Below are 19,194 nucleotides of genomic sequence, written 5' to 3'. Positions count from 1 at the left end.
AGGTTTCATCACAGTGGGGAGGTGATCTTGAGGCCTTGTGCCCAGTTTTTTTTTTTAACAAATATAATATTTTATTTTTCCCCTAATTACATGTTAAAACAAATTTTAAGCATTTTTTTATAGTTTTATTTCCAGAGTCTATCCCTTCTTCCCCTTCTACATCCCTGAGACAGTAATTAATCTGATAGAGTTTATACATATGCAGTCATGTAACATTTCCTTATTAGTCATTTTATACAAGAAGACTCAAACTTTAAGAAAGAAAGAGGAAAAATAGCATGCTTCAGTCTGTATTTAGACAATGTTAGTTCTTTCTCTGGAGGCAGATAGTATGCTTCATCATGAGTTCTTTGGGATTGTTTCAGATCATTGTGCTGCTAAGTCATTCACAGTTCTTCACCATCCGATATTGCTGTTACTGTGTACAATGTTCTGCTGATTCTGGTCACTTCACTCTGTATCAGTTTATGTAAGTCTTTTCAGGTTTTTCTGAAATCATCCTGCTTGTCATTTCTTATAGCACAATAATAGTCCATCACAATCACATACCACAGCTTTTTTAGCTATTCCATAATTGATGGGCCTCCTCTCGATTTCCAATTCTTAGCCACCACAAAAAGAGCGGCTATAAATATTTTTCTTATAACCATTTTCGAGAGAATTCACCTCTCCAATCATAGATAATTCCTCTAGGAGGGACCTTCGAAGTCATGGAATCTAGCCTTGTCATTTTACAGTTAAGGAAACTGAGACCCAGGAGGTTAAATGGCTTGTTCAGGATCACATGGCAAGTTCTGTCTCTGAGGTGAGATTTTCCTGAATTCAAGTCCAGTGCCCTAACCATTCTAACTCCACATAGCAAGTATTTAATAAATATGTGTGTTGATTTATCATGGGCATATGTTGGGAACACTCTTCTACCCCACCCCACTGCCTACTTCATTTGTGTTCAAGAGAGAGTAGCAGGAGGTTAGCATTTTGGAATTCAGGGTTCCAGGCTGACCCCATTTTTGAACAGAATTAATGGGGTGAAACAGCAAGGCTATTGTTGCCTTTTGTTTGAATATTTCCTCCAACTTTTAAGCCAAGGAACCTAAGTCAGCAGATTGTCAACATTTTAGGGAATGATGTCTCCCTGAGTATTTCAGTACCTTCCAGGAGTATGTTGGACTTCTTTTACTCGAGTGTGTGTGTATGTGTGTATGTGGCATGTGTGAGTATATATATGCTCACACCCACATGCCTGGTGATTTATTTTGGTAAGAAGAACAAGGGAAGGGGCTTCACAGTTCCCCTATTTTGTTAGAGTAGTCAGATGTAGTCTAACCCTTTCTCAGTTTGAAAAACTGACACAATATTTAAACAAGGACTCAGGGGGAAAGGACACGCTTACATTAGCAGGAGAGAAGCTTCCCAGTTGTGGCCTCCATGTATGAAACAACCCTGTAATTATACCTATTTGACTCTACCACTTCTAGTCACCACGCAGCCATCAGAGGAGAGGCTTGGCAGTCTAAAAAGGCTTGGAGAAGAAACTTTTACAAAACATTCTTAATGATCCAGAGTTAAAAATAGTGTTTTCTTAAAGAACAGCAAAGAGGGATCATATCTCCTATAAATTCTACTGTTATAACCACGTGGGCTCCTGGTAGTCAGAGAGGGCCTGGGGCAGAAGAAGAAATAGGTGACTGTTCATCTCATCCAAGGACCTGCCATTCTTATAAAATGAATGGTTGTCAAGGTCCCCTAAACCTCTGCTAGCCAGTGGTAACCTTTGGGACAGAGAAGTAGCTCACTTTATCTGCAATGCCTCTTTGCAACCTTCAGAATACAACAGCTGGCTCCCCAAGGTGCACTGGAGACATTCTCTGTCTGTTTTCCTTACTCATAACCAGAGCCCCAGCTAGAGAGGTTGCCTCATGGCAGTTGCTTTCAGTAACTGCACCCAAGTGGAGCCTTTCTGAGCTATCTCCCAGGTGCTTTGCACATGCTACCTACGTTTTCATGCCTCTATGCCCCGTTCCCTTTCTTCTCCCTACTGTACTCACAGTGCCCCTTTAGCGATCTGCTTCTAAGTCACGCCTACTCACATGGTCAAAAAGAGATGTCCTTGGACTGTCCCACCCCAGTGAAGCTAAGTCTATGGAGTCCCTGAGTCAGGGACCTTCCACATTGCTTTCAACTGGCCCCACTTAGCAAAAACCAGTCCAAAGTGGCTAGAAGGTCACTTTAATTAGTATTTACTCTAGAATAGTATCAAAAAATAACATTTAGAACTAGAAAGAACCTCAGAGAGCTTCTAGTTCAGGGTTTTATCCATGAATTTGTATAGAGAGATACATAAATGGGTACATGGATAGATAGATACATGCATATATATACACACATATATATGGATAAGCAGATATATAAGTAGATAGCTATAAATAATAAATACAATAGTGATTCATATAAATATACACATAATATAAATACAAATAAAAGCAATAAATCATTATAATTGGTTTCCTGTGTGCTTCTATATATTTTATGCTTTTAAAAAACATGATGTAAGAAGGAGTCCATGGGCTTCAGTGGGACTGCCAAAGGGATTCATGACACAAAAAAGGTTAACTCCTGCTCCAGTCCAACTTATTCCTTTGCCAGGGCCACACAGGTGATAGTAACTGTAATAGCCAGGATTTGAACTAAGGTCATTTGACTTCATAAGGTCATTTGGGCAGCTAGGTGGCACAGTGGGTAGAGTGCAAAGCCTGGAACCTGGAAGACCTGAGTTCAGATTCAGCTTCAGGCACTAGCTGTGTGATCCTGGGTTAGTCACTTGGCTCACTGTCTTCCTTGGCCTACATCTCCTGGGTTGCCTCACTCTGCTTTTCCTATGTGAGGAGGGGAGCTGTCTCCATGGATAAATTTCTATCTTCTGATCTAGCTTTGACTTGGAGGACATAAGAGCTGTCTCCAAGTATATGAAAGGCTGTCACTTGTGGAAAAATGATTAGATTTGTTCTGTTTGGCCCCAGAAAACAGCATCAAGAGCAGTGGGCAGAAGTTTCAAGGGGACCACTTCAAGCTTGTTGTCAGGAAAAACTTATAAGAATCAGAGCTGTCCCAAAGTGGCATAGGCTGCCTCAAGAGGTGGTGGGCTCTCCCTCATCAGGGGACTTCCCACAGAGCTTAAACAGCCACTTTTCATGTATGGGTTGACCTCTGTTGTCCCTTCTGACTCTCAGAATCTTCAATTCTGTGTCTGCACAAGTGCCTGGACAGTGCTGGAGCCCAGCTATGATGTGAGGATTGGATAAGGGTCATGCTGGGCTCCTCCAGGCCACTGGGATATGATGACCTTCCAGGATGATTGGATGTAGGCAGCCTAGCTCTCACCTGCATTGTTTCCTGGGTGAAACTTTATCCTCAAAGTGAGGAAAAGCAGAAGAGACAAAGATGGAAGGGGGAAATGAGGGGGTGGTCATGAAATCAAGAGTTCTTCCAAATCCAGAGGGCTTTCCCAAGGTTCTCTGCCATCTGGAACACTGCTCTGGATTCAGCATGTTAACAGGTTTTTAGGCAGCCATGTGTGTTTCTGGATAGGACAGAGGGGACTGGGGGGAGGGGATGGAGGAAAGGGAGACTTGCAATTTAAAATCGTTGTATCGTACCTCCTGGTACAGTAGCAAATCTGGAATCCTATCATAGTACATGGAAATGGTTCATTGCATACTGACATCTTCATAACTTAGCCTGCCAGCTGGCTTCTCCCTATCTTTCTCTCTTTACTGTAAACTAGACTTTTTTTTTCCACTGGAAATGAGAACAGGAAGAAAAAAACAACCCTACATTCCTAGTTAACTCCCTAAAATGAACAATTCCCATTGATATACTGCTTTAAGGTTTACAGAATACTTTCCTTATCCCAAATCTGTGGTGTAGGGAGTGAAAGTATTATCCCCATTTTTCAGGTGAGGAAACTGAGGTCCTGAAGGATCAAATGATATGGTCATAGGATGACAGATTTAGAGCTAGGAGGGATCTCTAAGGTAATTGAATCCAAACTCCTCATTTTACATATGGGAGACTGGAAGCATGGAGAAGTTCAATGACTTACCCAAGGTCCTTGAAGGGACCTAGGGTTTCCATGAACCTGGGAAGTGAAGAGGGAGAACACTCCAGGCATGAAGAGATAGCCTGTGAAGAAGAACAGATAGGTGATGTAATCTCATGTTCAGGAAACAGCAAGTAAACCAGTTGACTGATATAGAGGTGGAAGGTAGGGTGGGAGAATAACACCTAGTCAGCCTGGAAAGGTAGGGCAAAATAATATTGTGAAGGGAGCTTTTATGAAATGCAAAAACAGAAGAGTTAGTATTTATCATATTGGTAATAGGGAGCCATGGAAACTTCTTGAGCAGAAGAGTAACGTGGATATACCTGTGCCTTATGGGTATCAGTCTGGCAGCTGGAGAGAGGAGAAATCAGATGCAGTGAGACCAATTAAGACTGGGTTGCAATAGACTAGTCAACATATGAAGATCTAAATTTTGGTGGTTGTGGTGTGAGTGGATAAATGGGGAGGGATATGAGTGAAATGGAGAACTGGGATCAATACAACTCGGCAACTGATTGAATACGGGGGAATGAAAGAGGTGGGGGAAAGACAAATAATCTCTGTTTCCTTGCACAGTATCTCTATGGGATGGTTTCTGTTTTCTGATCCACCAAGTGATTAATTTCTTCCCCTATAAAATAAGGAGGTTGGATTAGAATGTCTCTAAGATCCTTTCTAACTCAAAATCCCATGATTCTCTGTGTTACAGATACTTTTTCAGTGGACACAGCAGATAATAAGTAACCTTTACTTGTGTCCTATGGGAGCAGGGAAAAAGGACTGCATTTGTGGTGGGGAAGGTGGGCACAGAGATTAGGATAACAGACTGGGTCTCTAATATGTATAGGCAAGCAAGATCCTGAACGTGGAGAATCAATGCACTGTCTAGTCACTGATGTGTCTGAGTAATTGTCCTGATGCTATCGCCATAGGACTTGGGCATTTGGACAAGTGGGCTATTTTAGTGGGAAAACAAAGCCTAATAGGAAGAAGCATCTGTTTTCCCTCAGCTTTTGGGGCTGTGTTCTTGGGGATGTACCTGTGTCAGTGTCTATACCATCCATGTTGATCTGCCTTGCTTTCATTGCTTGAAAGATTCCTTGCCAACCCCAAGATTGCCAATTCCTGTCTTTTCCCAGATGAGTGGCATGGAGTTGGGGAAGTTCTTGGGCCTTATCCAAAAACAGAGCTACATCACAGTGCTGCCAGGCTACTTGGGGTCATGGTGATGTGATTTTGAGTTAAACAAAGCTTATAAGATTTGTTTGGTCAGAAAATGGGCAGAGCCCACATTCTCCTCACCCATGTGGTGAGGGGGAACCAGGTCGGCTCCGTTGGCCGGGGTGAACCCATTATCATGATGGGTTCAACACAGTGTAGTTCAGAGATCATTGGAGTTGCTTATAAGAAACACACCTAAAAAGCAAAGTTGTACACAATAAAAATGAGGGGATGGAACAAAATTCACTATTTCAGGTGAATCTAAAAAAAGCAAGAGTTGCAGTCATACTATCAGATAAAATAACAACAACAAACAAATCACATTAAAAAGAAACAGATGAACAAGTGAACTATACTGTGCTGGAAGGAGCCATACCATAGGCATGAACTAATCGATATATGTATGCGCTCTAAATTCATAAAGGAAAAATTAACTGAATTACAGTAAGATATATACAGTAATATAATGGCGACAGGAGATTTTGGTGTCTCTCAGTTTGGGGCAGATTTAACAAATGTATTAGAAAAGAAAACTATAGAACTGAATACACTTAGAAAAATTAGAGCTAAAAGGCTCTTTAAAAGGTGTCTTCTAAACAGGACTGCTAAAGAACATAACATATTTCTCAACACCACATGGAACTTACAAAAATAGAGATATTGCAAATAAATGTAAAAAGACAGATATAGTAAAAAACAAGCAAGCAAACAAAAACTTCCTTTATAGACCACAATGTAACAAACATGGTCAGCAAAAAGAACATTGGAAAATCTGTGCTCTGCTACTCACTACCTGGTTGATCTTGGACAGGTGTTAAAAAGGGAAGGGAGAGGAGGAGAAGGGTCTTAAAATCCACAATTCCCCTTCAACCTTGCCCAGTGGCATCTTTTGAAGCAAAGTGAGTGGACAGATTGATTTCATAAAGTCAGATCATTCCATATAACTGGATCCTAGAAATCTGAGAGACTATCAGGTCCAATACCTTCATTTTAGTGGAAGAAGTCATCTAGGTGGTGAGTGATGGATTCATAGATTCTAGGACAGATGCTCTCACTCCACATCCACTGTTCTCTCAATTGCACCAGGACATCATACTCAATGTTAGGTCAATACTCACTTCTAAGGTTTGATATGGTGTCTTTTGACATGAGAGGGAGATCACCTGTTTTTGTTCCTATTTGTGAGGAAGAAGGACAGCCAGGTGGCACAGTGGATTGAGTGCTGGGCTTGGAGTCAGGGAAAATCATCTCCATGAGTTCAAATGCAGCCTTAGTCACTACTTGTGTGAGCCTGGGCAAGTCCCTTAACCCTGTTTGCCTCAGTTTCCTAATTTGTAAAATGAACTGGAGAAGAATATGGCGAACCACTCCAGTATCTTTGCCAAGAAAACCCCACTGGGGTCATGAAGAGTCAGATGACATGACTGAAATGACTGAATAACAAACAAGGAACAATGGCAAACACACCCTATGACATGGAACAAATTATCTATAGAAATCAAACCACAATTCCCTGGCGGTCAAGGTGGGGCCAAGTCCTTTGTCCTTTGAAGAATTCCCTGTAAAAGACATGCAAAGGAAACATTCATTCTTTGGAGGTCTAATCTCCCAAGTTGCATACATTTCAAGGTTGTGGAAAAAGCTGGACTGCCCCTAAGGACAATATTCATGTATCTATTTTTACTGATAACTCAGTTCCCTAAATCGTGTTAGCCTAAAGAAGTTCATAAAAAGCCACTCTCTGTGCTCACTTTTCTCTCATTTTACTTCTCCAATGAACATTTGTACACAGCTAACGCTGAGAGGCAGTGCCATGTAGTTAATGGGTAGTGAGCCAAGCTCAGAGTCAGGATCTGGGTTCAAGTCATTTTTCTGATCCAGACTGACTATGTAATTTAAGCTCTCACTGTCCTCTCTCTGCCCCCAGGAAACTCTTTAAGACTATATAAATTGTAGGACATCTGCCAAATGTCATTGGTTGAGGGAGTTTCCTCACTGAAAAAACACCTGAAAATACTGACCCCAGAACACAGGCCAACAAGAAGGTCGAGGAAAAACAAAACAAAATCCCTGGACAATCTGTTCTAAAGAATGTATCCTTGAATGGTACATGCCTTTGGATTAGTTCCTTTCTGTTCATCTCCAGGAACAACTAGGTGGTGCAGTGAATACAGAGTGCCAGGTCTAGAGTCAGGAAGACTCATCTCTTGAGTTCAGATCTGGCCTCAGACACTTACTTGTTGTGTATCCCTGGGCAAGTAACTTAACCCCGTTTGCCTCAGTTGCCTCATTGGTAAAATGAACTGGAGAAGGAAATGGAAAACCATTCCAGTATCTCTGCCAAGAAAACCCCAAATGGAGTCACAGAGTCAGGCATGACTGAAAAAATCACTTAACAACAAGCTCATTTTGAAACTCCAGCTAAAAATAATCTGAAGAGAAACTAGTATGCACAATTAATATCAAGCACAGAGAAGCAGTCCTGGAAGAAGTTTAGGGGTCATCTAGTCCAACCCACCTCATTTTAAAGAAGATGAACCTGGGACTCTGAGAGCTTAAATGACTTCCTCAAAGTCATACAGCTAGTGTTAATTTCCTTTTTTTCTTTGGAGGATGTGTATTCTGGCTGTACATAAAGGGAAAGTTAGTATCTTAATTCAACCCATCATTTCTTGACCCTAAGCCAAATGGCTCCCTTTGATTTGATAAGATTTGTAAGGTGAAGGCAAGGATATCTCTGTATCAGCCTGTGGTTGAAAACCAGGGAAGCTGCCTTTTAAGACAGGACAGACAGAGGAGTTGGTGATATGCTTTCACTTTGCTCCTGACTTTCGCAGCAAATGACATCAGGCTTCTTGCACAGTAATATGTATACATGCAGAAGGCATATGCTCTTTCAGTACTTCCAAAGTCTGTGGTTTAATAAGCTTGGGTCCTTCCTCTACCAACAGGTTCCAGCCCCAACATGTTAGTAGATAGTCTTCATGAGTTCCTTTAGCCAAAAAAATTCATCTCCTTGTGTGCAACCTTCTGGCAGTAGGGGAAAAACATAGAATTTTTTTTCTAGGAAAAGGAAAACATTTATGTTAACTACACAGAGGGCCATTTTAAAGCAGTACAAAGTCTAAATAGCGAAATATTTTTGAAAGAATTCATCGAGAAATATTTGCTAAGTACCTATGTGTCGAGCACTGTGCTAATCTCTGGTGATACAAAGAAAGGGAAAAGACAGTCCCTATTCTCAAGGAGCTCTCAGTCTAGAGGGAAAGGGGCAGGCGGAACAACATACAAACAGCTATATACAAGATAATTGGGGGGGAAGGGGGCAGGTATCTACAGAGGGAAGGCACTGGAATTAAAGTGACTGGGAAAGGTTCCTTGTAAGAGGTAGGATTTTGACCAAGGCTTGAAGGAAGCCAGGAGGAAGAGATGAGGAGGAAAAACATTCCAGAGATGGGTACAGCCAGTGACAATGCCCAGATATGGCAAGTGGAGTGTTTTGTTTGAGCAGCATCAAGGAGGACAGTGTCAATGGATCACAGAGTTCATTGAGGGTGAGGGGGGGAAGGGAAGGTTAAGAAAACTAGGGGAGCCAGATTATAAAAGGCTTCGAATGCCAAAAAAGAATTTCATGCCATTTCCTTAATCTCCTAATCACATAATAATGCAAACTAATGTCTAATAAAATAATGACAAGCTCAGGTCCTTGGAGATCTGCACTAATGAATAGTACAACTCATTTTGTAAATAGGATCATAATATATCCAAGCAAGAAGGGACCTTAGAAATCATTTAGTCTAATCAAGTCAACAAGCATTAAGTGCCTACTATGCATCAGACACTATTATCTGCGCTGGGGGAGGGGGGAAAACTGAGTCCCGCTCTCAGAGATCTTACAGACACTGAGACCCAGAGAGGTAAAACTACTTTTCTGAGGTCAGACAACTAGCAAGTAGTTGATCCATTTCTTCTAACTTTTATTTAATATTAACTTCTTATTTAGAGGTACAGTACATAGAATACTGGACTTGGAGTCAGGAAGACCTGAGTTTGAATTCTGCCACAGATACATAATATATGTGTGACCACCCCAGGCAAGCCACATCAACTCTCTTGGACTCAGATTCCTTATCTGGAAAATGGGAATAACAATAGCCCCTATGCCATCTGGGTTGTCATAGGCATCAAGTGAGAAAACACATGTAAAAGCACTTTGCAAATCTTGAAACACTATATAAATGCTAATGATTTAGTTTTGGAGGTTTTTTAATCTACATTATCTCTTTTGAGCCTCATAATAATAATATGAAGTAGATGATTCAGATATTGTTACCCCCATTTTACAGATGAAGAAACTGAGTCCATTGGCAGTTAAATGACTTGCTCGAAGTCATACAACTGGGCAGCATCCAAACGGGACTTCAGCCTGGAAGCCAGATGCATCCTCTAGCTGCTCCACCACACAGGCCCCCCACATTGCTTTTTCCACCATGCTACAGTCTACTCTTAAAATAGTTTGATGTTGCCCTCAAAAACAAGTAAGTTTTTGAGTACTTTCCATGAGTAGGTTAAATAGCGCCTCACACTTTCCACTAGGAGAGAAAGCTTTTCTTCTGAAATAATGAGAAGATGGCCTCCAGCCTGATCCAGGGCAGGTTATCATAAATTCTGAATGTTTTAAGTCCACATTAAGGAGTTTTTATTATATAAACATTATTACATAAACAGTCCAAGATGGCCTGTAACATCCAGCTCTAGAAAAGTCTTTGTGTGCCTCCAGCATGGCTTGCTCAGAAATGGGTTTTTGGGTTCCCCCCTCCTTTGGTCAGAGCATAGGCTACGAGACCAGCCTCCTTCTAGTAGTCTCTGTGAGGAGGCATTTCACAAGGATGCTGTTGTCTTTCCTCTTACATGCTTCACTAACCAATGCACCTGAACCAGAATGGAGAATGTAGCTGTACCTCCAACAACTGTATCTCATTTCCCAAGCACAGCCTGATAAAGAGGGCGTCATTTATGGCTATGTCTCGCCTGTGTGTTTCTAGTCATACGGTGGATACTGTCGTGTTTGAGATACAAAGGATTCTGTGTCATCACATACCTGTTCTTCCAAAGTGAGAGGGTGTGTGTTGATATATTTGTAGATTTGCAGATAGGCCTGGGGTACAGGTGGATGGTTTTAAATGCAGCCGTAATTAAGAATCGCCTAGAAGCTAAAATATTTATTGATGTTGCCAATGAACTTGAGAGAAGATGATCTTGCAAACTGAGTATTGTTAGGACCCTAAGATTATGTCACTGGTTTTCTTTGGCTTTTCATTTGGATCCTTTTGACCCTAATGCTTTCAGCCTGCTTCTCTTCCCTGCCTACCCCCATCCCTGTCTCCACCTGCATTGAGTCTCTGGATATTTGGTTTCTGCTAATGCTTGGAATGAGCTCTTGGATTTGTGTCCACCTGGTATCATGCCATGCCAGGCTCTGGTGTTGATGGAATTGGGCTTAAAGTTCCCAGTGCATCTCTCTCTTGACCTGGCAACCTGGGTCCCAGTGATGATGGTGGCACAAATTTGGCTCATCGTCTTATATCATCACAACTGCCTCAAACCCCCCCCCCCCCAGCTCCTTGGAACTTGTGGGTATTCCCCTTTCCCCTTCTCTTGAGAGTATAACAAGCTCCTGATCCCAGATGTGGGCCAGTAGACTTAGAATATCACCTGTGACCAGACAACCAGAGATTGGGATAAGTAAATCCATTAATCCCAATGAAATCGGTTAGATTATTTATTGAGCACTGACTATGTGACCAGCACTATACAAGTGAATGAAGGAAGATAGAAAAGAAACACCTCAGGGAGGGAGCTCATGATCTTACTACGAAGGTAAGGTTGAAACACACAGATTTGGGAACAGTACAACTCAATCAATCAGTAAACCTTTATTAAGCACCTGCTATGTGCCAGGCATTGTGGTAAGTGCACAACTTAGTAGTACTAGTACTAGTACTAGTAGTGATAGTAGTGGTGGTGGTGGTGGTGGTAGTAGTAGTAGTGGTGGTGGTGGTGGTGGTGGTGGTGGTGGTGGTGGTGGTAGTAGTAGTAGTAGTAGCAGTAGCAGTAGAGGAAGAAGACAACTAGCATTTATACAGGGTGTCCCAAATTAAAGGTTTTAATAGCTTAAAACTGCCTTAAGATTTTGACAATACTTTGTATAATGCTTCAAGGTTTGTTATCTCATTTGATACTCAAAATTAGTCTGTGAAGTCTGTTCTTTATGTTAAGTGCTAAATTGTACAAGACTGATTATGAATAATAATCACTTGTCACTCAGTATATATATATATATATGTATATATATATACATACAACCTTGGATTCATTTTTCCATCAAGACTTATTTTATCTCCCCAACTCTCTTAACCTAGATAGCCTTGTGTTTCTTTACATTCCCCATAGTTTTGTGTTTACAGAAGATGGGGGATAAACATTTGTCAATGATAAAATTTGTTGATGATTGAGGTAGGGTAGAGTAGTGGTTAGAGAGCTAACCTAGGGAGGCAGGAAGGCCTGGGTTCAAGTTCTGCCTAAGTGACATACTGTGTGACCCCTCAGCAAGTCTCTTGATGGCCCAATGCCCCAAGAGGCTCTCTGAGACTATTGCAGAATAGTTACTGATCTGTATTGACTCAGGAAATTTCTTTATTTATATTGATTAAATCTGTTCTAATGAATGAAATCAGAATTCCAAAGCCCTCTTTCCCCTCCACCATCCATTCCCTAGCAGCTGAGAGGAGGAGAACATCTGGGTGTGAAACACCTTTTCTTCCTCAGCTCTGCCCCGTGGCTTCCTTCAGAAGTCAGCTCAAACATTGCTTTCTGCAAGAGATCTCTGCTGACTCCCTCCCCTCCCTGAGTCAGGTTGCTGGAGCCATCCCCTTTGAGCATTATCTGTTCCTGTATTTATTTTGTATTAACTTGTCACTTACATGTTAACTCCCTCAACAGAATGTGAACTCCTGAGAGCCAGAGACTGTCATTTGTCTTTCTTTGTGATTCATCTCCCTTCCTGTAGAGTAGGCACTTGTTAAATGATTGTTGATTGTTTGATTAATTGTAGTCCTTAGGCAAAACTCCCTCATTTTACAAAAGGTAGAAACTGAGTCCCAAAGAAGTAAAATTACTTGCTCAAGTTCACACGGTTAGTAAGTAGCTACTTTAATCAGGCTCTCTGAGGAGGGGGTCTCAGATGGATAGGGTTGAATTTTTTTTAGCAAAGAAAGACAAATACAATCTTGGTTCCTTTCTTTGAGGTATTTCAATGCTTGGTGATAATTCACTGAGGTGGTGAGGCATCTCCATTACCCTGTAAATAACCACTTCTTCCCTTGCCCAGAGAGAGTAATGATTTATGGTGGACAGACAGTAATGAAGGCTAGGTTCATTCATTTGGCCTCCTGTGTCACCCTGAAGTGTCTATGAGGGGTAAGGGGGGAAAATCCTCATGAACTGGAGAAATTATTTGTGCTCCTTGATGGCATAACTGTCAACAAATAGGATTCAAAGCATAGCAGCCATTTACTCAGTTCAATTCAATAAATATTGATCATATACATTGTATGTGCAAGGCACTGTATTACATGCTTACTGTCCTCAAGCAGTTTATATTCTACTAGGGAATGCAGCATGAAAGCACATAAATAAATATAAGATAATTTGAGGAAGGAGAGAATGTTAACAGCTGGCAGGGATCAGAAGGGGCTGACTGAGTTGAGCCTTGAAAGAAGCTTAGAGACATGGGTGAGGAAGGGAAGGCAGTCCAGGTCTGCTATTTGAAAAGAACAAGATTTCTGATGAGGGTTCCCACATTACTGCCCAGACTTTTTCTGTCATTGAATGATGGGATCTCATTCTCCAAGAACAAGACCCATCTTAAATGTGGAAACAAATACAGCCAAGGTAATATGCACTTGAAGCTTAATGTAGGCTAATTCATTTTGGCACAGCCCCAGATAGACTGAGGAAATGGCCTGTGAAGTACTAAGCTATCCCGATAATCTACATTTTACATTTGATTATATAATCAATTGTGTTGCACCCAATAAAATTTAAAATGAGCTAAAAAGCCAGGAGAAAGATGCTCTGTGGATAGAAAAAAAAGGATGTCTGCAGGTATATAGAGGAGAAAAAGCCCTTTCACCTTGCTTTGGACAGGCATGACTGTCAAAGAGGGGATCTCAGAGTATCACTGTTTACAGGGACAGCACTTCCAATTAACCCTGTTTGAGCAGGCTATGGGGAGGGGGGTTGTCAGAGTTCTGAGGTCTGGAATTTATCTTGGCTTTGCATTTTGAGGTTGAAAAGTTGGTGTGAAAATGCAAGTGTTGAGTGAGTAAATATTGTAGAATTTAAACTGCTAATTATATTTTCTGAACCCCTCCAAAACCAAGAGACAACTCTGTGGTGAGAGTAATAGATAATTGAAGTCTTGGGCTGAGGCTGTCATGAATTCACTTTAGTGTCAGCAATTAGTGTATGAAAGAAGATTCTGAGGGGTGGCCAGGTGGCTCAGCGAGTAAGAGCACCGGCTCCAGTGTCAGGATGACCTGGGGATCAAATCTGGGCTCAGATACTCAGCACTACACCCAGAAATAACTGGCCCTGTAACCTTGAGCAAGTTACTTAACTCCCAATTGCTTTAAAAATAAATAAATAAATGAATTAAAGATTCTGAAAACTAGGGGGTGGGGCACCAAAGGCCTTGCCTAGCCAGATAAGGTGGTAATAGGATCATAGGATTAGACCCAGAAGGCACCTTAGAAGTCTTCTGGCCTCCCATCTCCCTCCCCCCTTCACTTTATACACTAGGAAACTAGGGTTTGGAGAGAAGGGATTTGTCTAGGTTCCTACAGGTAGTAAGCCAGAGAGCTGAGATAGAAAGTCAGATCCTTCTCTGTCTTCCACCTCTAAGCATTGTTCCTAAGTCAATTGAAGGATCTTTCTCTGTGTGCTTCTAATTTTTCGAAGATGCTACAGATTTTGTGTTTAATCTATATGTATGTGAATATAAACAGCTCGGTGGTACAGTGGATAGAGGGTCATGCCTGGAGTCAGAAAGACTCATCTTCCTGAATTCAAATCTGGCCTTAGATGCTTAATAGCTGTGTGACAGAGGCAAGTCACTTAACCTTGTTTGCTTCAGTTTCCTCATCTCTAAAATGAGCTGGAGAAGGAAATGGCAAACCACTCCAATATCTTTGCCAAGAAAACCCCCAGGGGTGGCTAGGTGGTGCAGTGAATAGATCACGGCCCTGGAGTCAGGAGGACCCTAGTTCAAATTCGGCCTCAGACACTTAACACAAAACTAGCTGTGTGACCTTGGGCAAGTCACCTAATTGCCCTACCTTCCCCTCCCCCCAAAAAAAAACCCAAAAGGGGTCGTGAAAAGTTGGACAAGACTGAAAAACTACTGAACAATAAAACAGTATAAGCAGGACAGTGGAAAGATTTAGGCAAAGGCAGGAGACACCATGTTATTGAGAATTACTTGTGGAGAAATTGTGTGAAAGATATCACAAGAGATGGATAGATTGAGGGTCATTTTGCTATTGAAAGGAGGAGCTTCAAAAGGATATGCAAAAGAACCAGCCTCTCACAGGATGGGAATGAATGGAGGGATGCCCTCACTAGTGAGACCATAGGTCCATCTAACCCAATGGACTCTTTGGAGAGTTCTCAAAAGTCTGCAAATCAATGCCCTGACAGTTTGTGTAATTGAAGCCTGAGACTTAATTGTTCAAGAGTAAGACACATCTAACATGAGGGAACCGACTGTCTAAGGTTATTGCTAGTTTTGTCCCACCATCTGAAAGCATATTGCTGGGGACAGGGAGAGGGAAAAAGAAGGCCTTCCTGCTGATACTCTGAAAGAAACAATCTAATTTATGCATAGCTTTGTAGGGGTACCTGCATCAATGAGACCAGGAATCCATTGAGGTATAGAAGTCTGAATCTCGTCTTGTTACTAAATTCCATTTTCTGATATTTTCTAGACTTTTTTGAATACTGAATCTGTTGCCAGTCCAACCTTTCATCCCTTCCAAATGTTGGGATAATCATGTTATCTATGCCTTCATCTCAGTCATTGACACAAACAGGATTTAATATGATGTATGAGATAAAGAGTTGGAAAGCCTAGGTTCAAGTCTTTGCTCTGCCTCTTGGTCCCCTTGGCAGGTCATTTAATTTCTCTGGTCTTAGTTTCTTCATCCATAAAACGAAAAGGATGGACTCCATGGTCTCTGAGGTCCCTCCCAGATCTCTGTCTTTCATCCAATGATGTTTCTTCATGGCCACTTAGGGTAAAGAGCTTGGGTAATGTTTTGGCAAATGGCTTACACCATCACTGGAAAGGATGGACCTATCAAAAATAAATGCATTATATCCCTCAGACAAGCTGTTGCTACGTTTTTGTTTCATTTTAAAACATTGCTATCAACCAGTTGGAATATGGGCCTAGAGTATCGCGGGGAGTAATCTAATTAGTATGAAGTCAATTCAGTCGCTCCTTTTGTGTCTCGTGATTAAATAAGTGGGGAAAATGGCTTGAAAATTAGGTGCTAGAACGACCCAATTACATTTCTGTAGCTTTTTGTATTCAATTTCATAAACAATTTTGCTCTTCGCTGGTTAATCAGTGAATGCCTTTTTCCAGTTTGAAAAGCACTTTTGAAATTATAATGCAATTAAATTGTGTGTGGATGTTCTGGCATAGCGAGTGTGAAAGCTGGGGGCTTGGCAGGCCGCCATGTTGTACCTTGACAGTAATGAGTCCCTGAGCTGGCAGCTTGCGAGTGTCATTCATAATATTGTCCATGCTGGGTTACTGTAAAGTACAGCTGCCTTAACCAGTTGTTAACCAGCAAGTCCCTGATCCTGACTCTTGAGCTGGGTATTCTTGTCCCAGTGGCCCTCTGAGTTCACAATGTCAGAATGACTCAGCCTTCCCTAGTCAAACATGTACACCATCACAAGGTTTTAGGGATTACCTACATCAATGACACCACGAATCCATTTAAGTATGAAAGTCTAAATATCATGTTAGATTTGATACATTTTCTGGTCTTTTCTAGACCTTTTTGAATACTAAATCTATTACCTAAGAGACTCTCCTGCTGCCTAAGGCAGGTCATTCCAAGTAAATATGTGCCCACCACTTCCTGATGTCCTCCCCAACACACACACACACACACACATGCACACACACACACACACACACAACCTGAACATGGTGGAATTGCTTCTTCTCCATCCTGGTTTACACTTGGTTTCTTATTCTTCACCACGTGCCATTAGAGTGGACAGCTGACAGTGTATAGTATAATAGTAGTAGTGATAATATAGCAGAAGGATCTGCTAGAATATTGTCTTCAAAGAAAATGGTGGCATGCAAGCCTTGTGATTTGGACTGCCAAAAAGTACAAGGGAAGTCAAAAGAGAAAGAGATACCAAAGACCTTGCACTTAATTTGTGGTAGGCACGAATGCATTTGTTGGTGTTCAGTCATTTCAATTGTGTCTGACTCTTTGTGGTTCCATTTGTGTTTTTATGATTCTCTTATGTAATATTTCCCAGGGTGTGTGTGTGTGTGTGTGTGTACACGTGTTTGTGTGCATGTGCACACATGCATAAATTTAGCAGAGGTTACTGGAGTGGTTTGCTGTTTCCTCCTCCAGCTCATTTTACAGTTGAGGAAACTGAGGCAAACGGTTAAATGTCAGATCCAGGGTCATACAGCTGGTAAGGTTGGATTTGAACTCGGGAAGATAAGTTTTCAGGTCCAACACTCTATCCGCTATACTATGTAGCTGCCCCCATGAATGGGTGTGTACCATTAAAAAAACCCATCACTAGATCCTACCACATCCCCCAGCTGTCATACTGTATCTCTCCTCTTCTTGGCTAATTTTCATAAGATCATCCACAGTTGGTACCTCCACTTTTCTTTCTAATAAACCTGCTGCAATCTGGCTTCTGGCCTCATCCAACCAAAACTGCTCTCCCCATAGTCTCCCATGATCTCTCAATTGCCCAATCAGATGTCCTTTTCCCAGTTCTTGTCCTTGTGGATTTCTCTGCAGCCTTTGGCAAGATTAACCACCTTCTCCTCTTAGATCCTCTCCTCTATCTGGGTCTTCATGACTATGCTCCTCTCTCTTGGCTCTCCTCTACCTATATGACTACTTCTTCTCTTTCTTTTGCTGCATCTTCATCTGGATCACTTTCCCACCCAGGAACTCAAGTATGTTGTCCTCCAGCAGGTGTTTTCCTATGCTTCCAGCTGCTAGTGCCAATCCTGCCAAGACTGCATTCCTTCCATTCTGTTACTCTGATATCGATCTATTGAGCCATCTATCATTTGTGTGCCCCATTAGAATATAAGCTCCTTGAGGGCAGCAGCTGATTTTCCTTTTTCTTTGTATACCCAGTATAATACTGTAACATGTAATAAGCAGTAACTGGTCATTGATCAAATGTCATTGAAACTGGAGAAGAAAGCTCTGAGGTGAGAGAGAGAGAGAGAGAGAGAGAGAGAGAGAGAGAGAGAGAGAGAGGCATTAAAGCTTTTTTTAATGCATACAAGAGAACAGAAGGAAGGCCAGAAAGAATGACAGACAGGTCGGACAATTTTGTTGAATTGATTATATATTTCAAAAGAAAAGTAAGTTGTACATGATAGTGCTGCATTTCCATGTGCGATCCTCGTTTTCTATTCTGCTGTGCCTATGGTAATGCCCATTTTCTTTTGTGTTTGCTAAATTCAGAATTTTTTTTAATGGTTTTTTTTTTTAAAGAAATCCTAAGAGGCGTTTTGGTGCTTTGGATCTCAGACAGACCTAGGTTCAAATTCCACTTCTGACACCCACTGGCTTTGTGTAACCACAAGTAAGTCTGCTGGTGTTTTGTCAAGTGCCTACTATGTGTCAGAGACAGCTAAGTGGCTCAGTTGTATATAGTGCTGGGTCTTAAATCAAGAAGAACTGAGTTTTTAATCCAGCTTCAGACACATACTAGCTGTGTGACCCTAAACGAGTCACTTAATCTTTGTTTGCCTTAATCCACTGGAGAAGGAAATGGCAAACTACCACAGTGTCTTTGCTGAGAAAACATAACTGAACTGTGCTAAAAGGCATTTAACCTCTCAGTGCCTTGGGCAGCTCTCTAAGACTGCAAGTTATATATAAGTTGCTGGTCTACATTTCTCTGCTAGTGAAATCAGGTCTTGGAGCTTAAGAGGAAAAAAAAAAGGGAAGGAAGAAAGGATGGGTGGTAGGGAAGGAGGGATGGAAGAAAAGGAAGGGGAAGAAGGAAGGAAGGAAAAGGAGAGAGGTTGTTTCTAGGATCAGAAAAATTGAATCAGCTCTACATGAAATAAGATAGTGAATGTGAAGTACTTTTCAGTCCTATGTATCAATTGTTATTTCTCATCCCTATACTTAAAATCTGTCCTCTAAGGAGCTCTATACATGTTCATGGTCACTAGATTGTAAACTACTTGGGGGGCAGATTAGACAATGACTTGTTTCATCTTTATATCTCCAACCCCTACCACTGTAGCCTTGTACTGCTTGGCCTGTAATAGATGATTACTAAGTATCTATGGAAATGAATTAAACTTCACCTTCTAGTTAAGGAAGATTCCTCTCCTGATGGTATGAAGCCAAGGAGGTGAAATGATCCATGGGAAAGCAGAACCTACAGTGGCCTTGCTGGGTTTTTATGACTTCTCTTATATAATGTTTCAGAGAGAGAGAGAGAGAGAGAGAGAAAGTGTGTGTGTGTGTGTGTGTGTGTGTGTGTGTGTGTGTGTGTGTGTG

General features: G+C 41.5%; 1 protein-coding gene across 8 annotated transcripts in view; it reads left to right on the top strand.

Moving 5' to 3' along the window:
• Positions 1 to 19,194, top strand: part of MSI2 (musashi RNA binding protein 2) — a 542,542-nt gene that overhangs the window by 384,808 nt on the left and 138,540 nt on the right. The window lies entirely within an intron of this gene.

This window comes from Petaurus breviceps, unplaced genomic scaffold (assembly GCF_028583685.1).
Source record: "Petaurus breviceps papuanus isolate PSGF00001 unplaced genomic scaffold, PetGlider_PUasm1.0 90750, whole genome shotgun sequence".
Lineage (NCBI taxonomy): Eukaryota > Metazoa > Chordata > Mammalia > Diprotodontia > Petauridae > Petaurus > Petaurus breviceps.
This window is presented reverse-complemented; position numbering and strand designations above follow the sequence as displayed.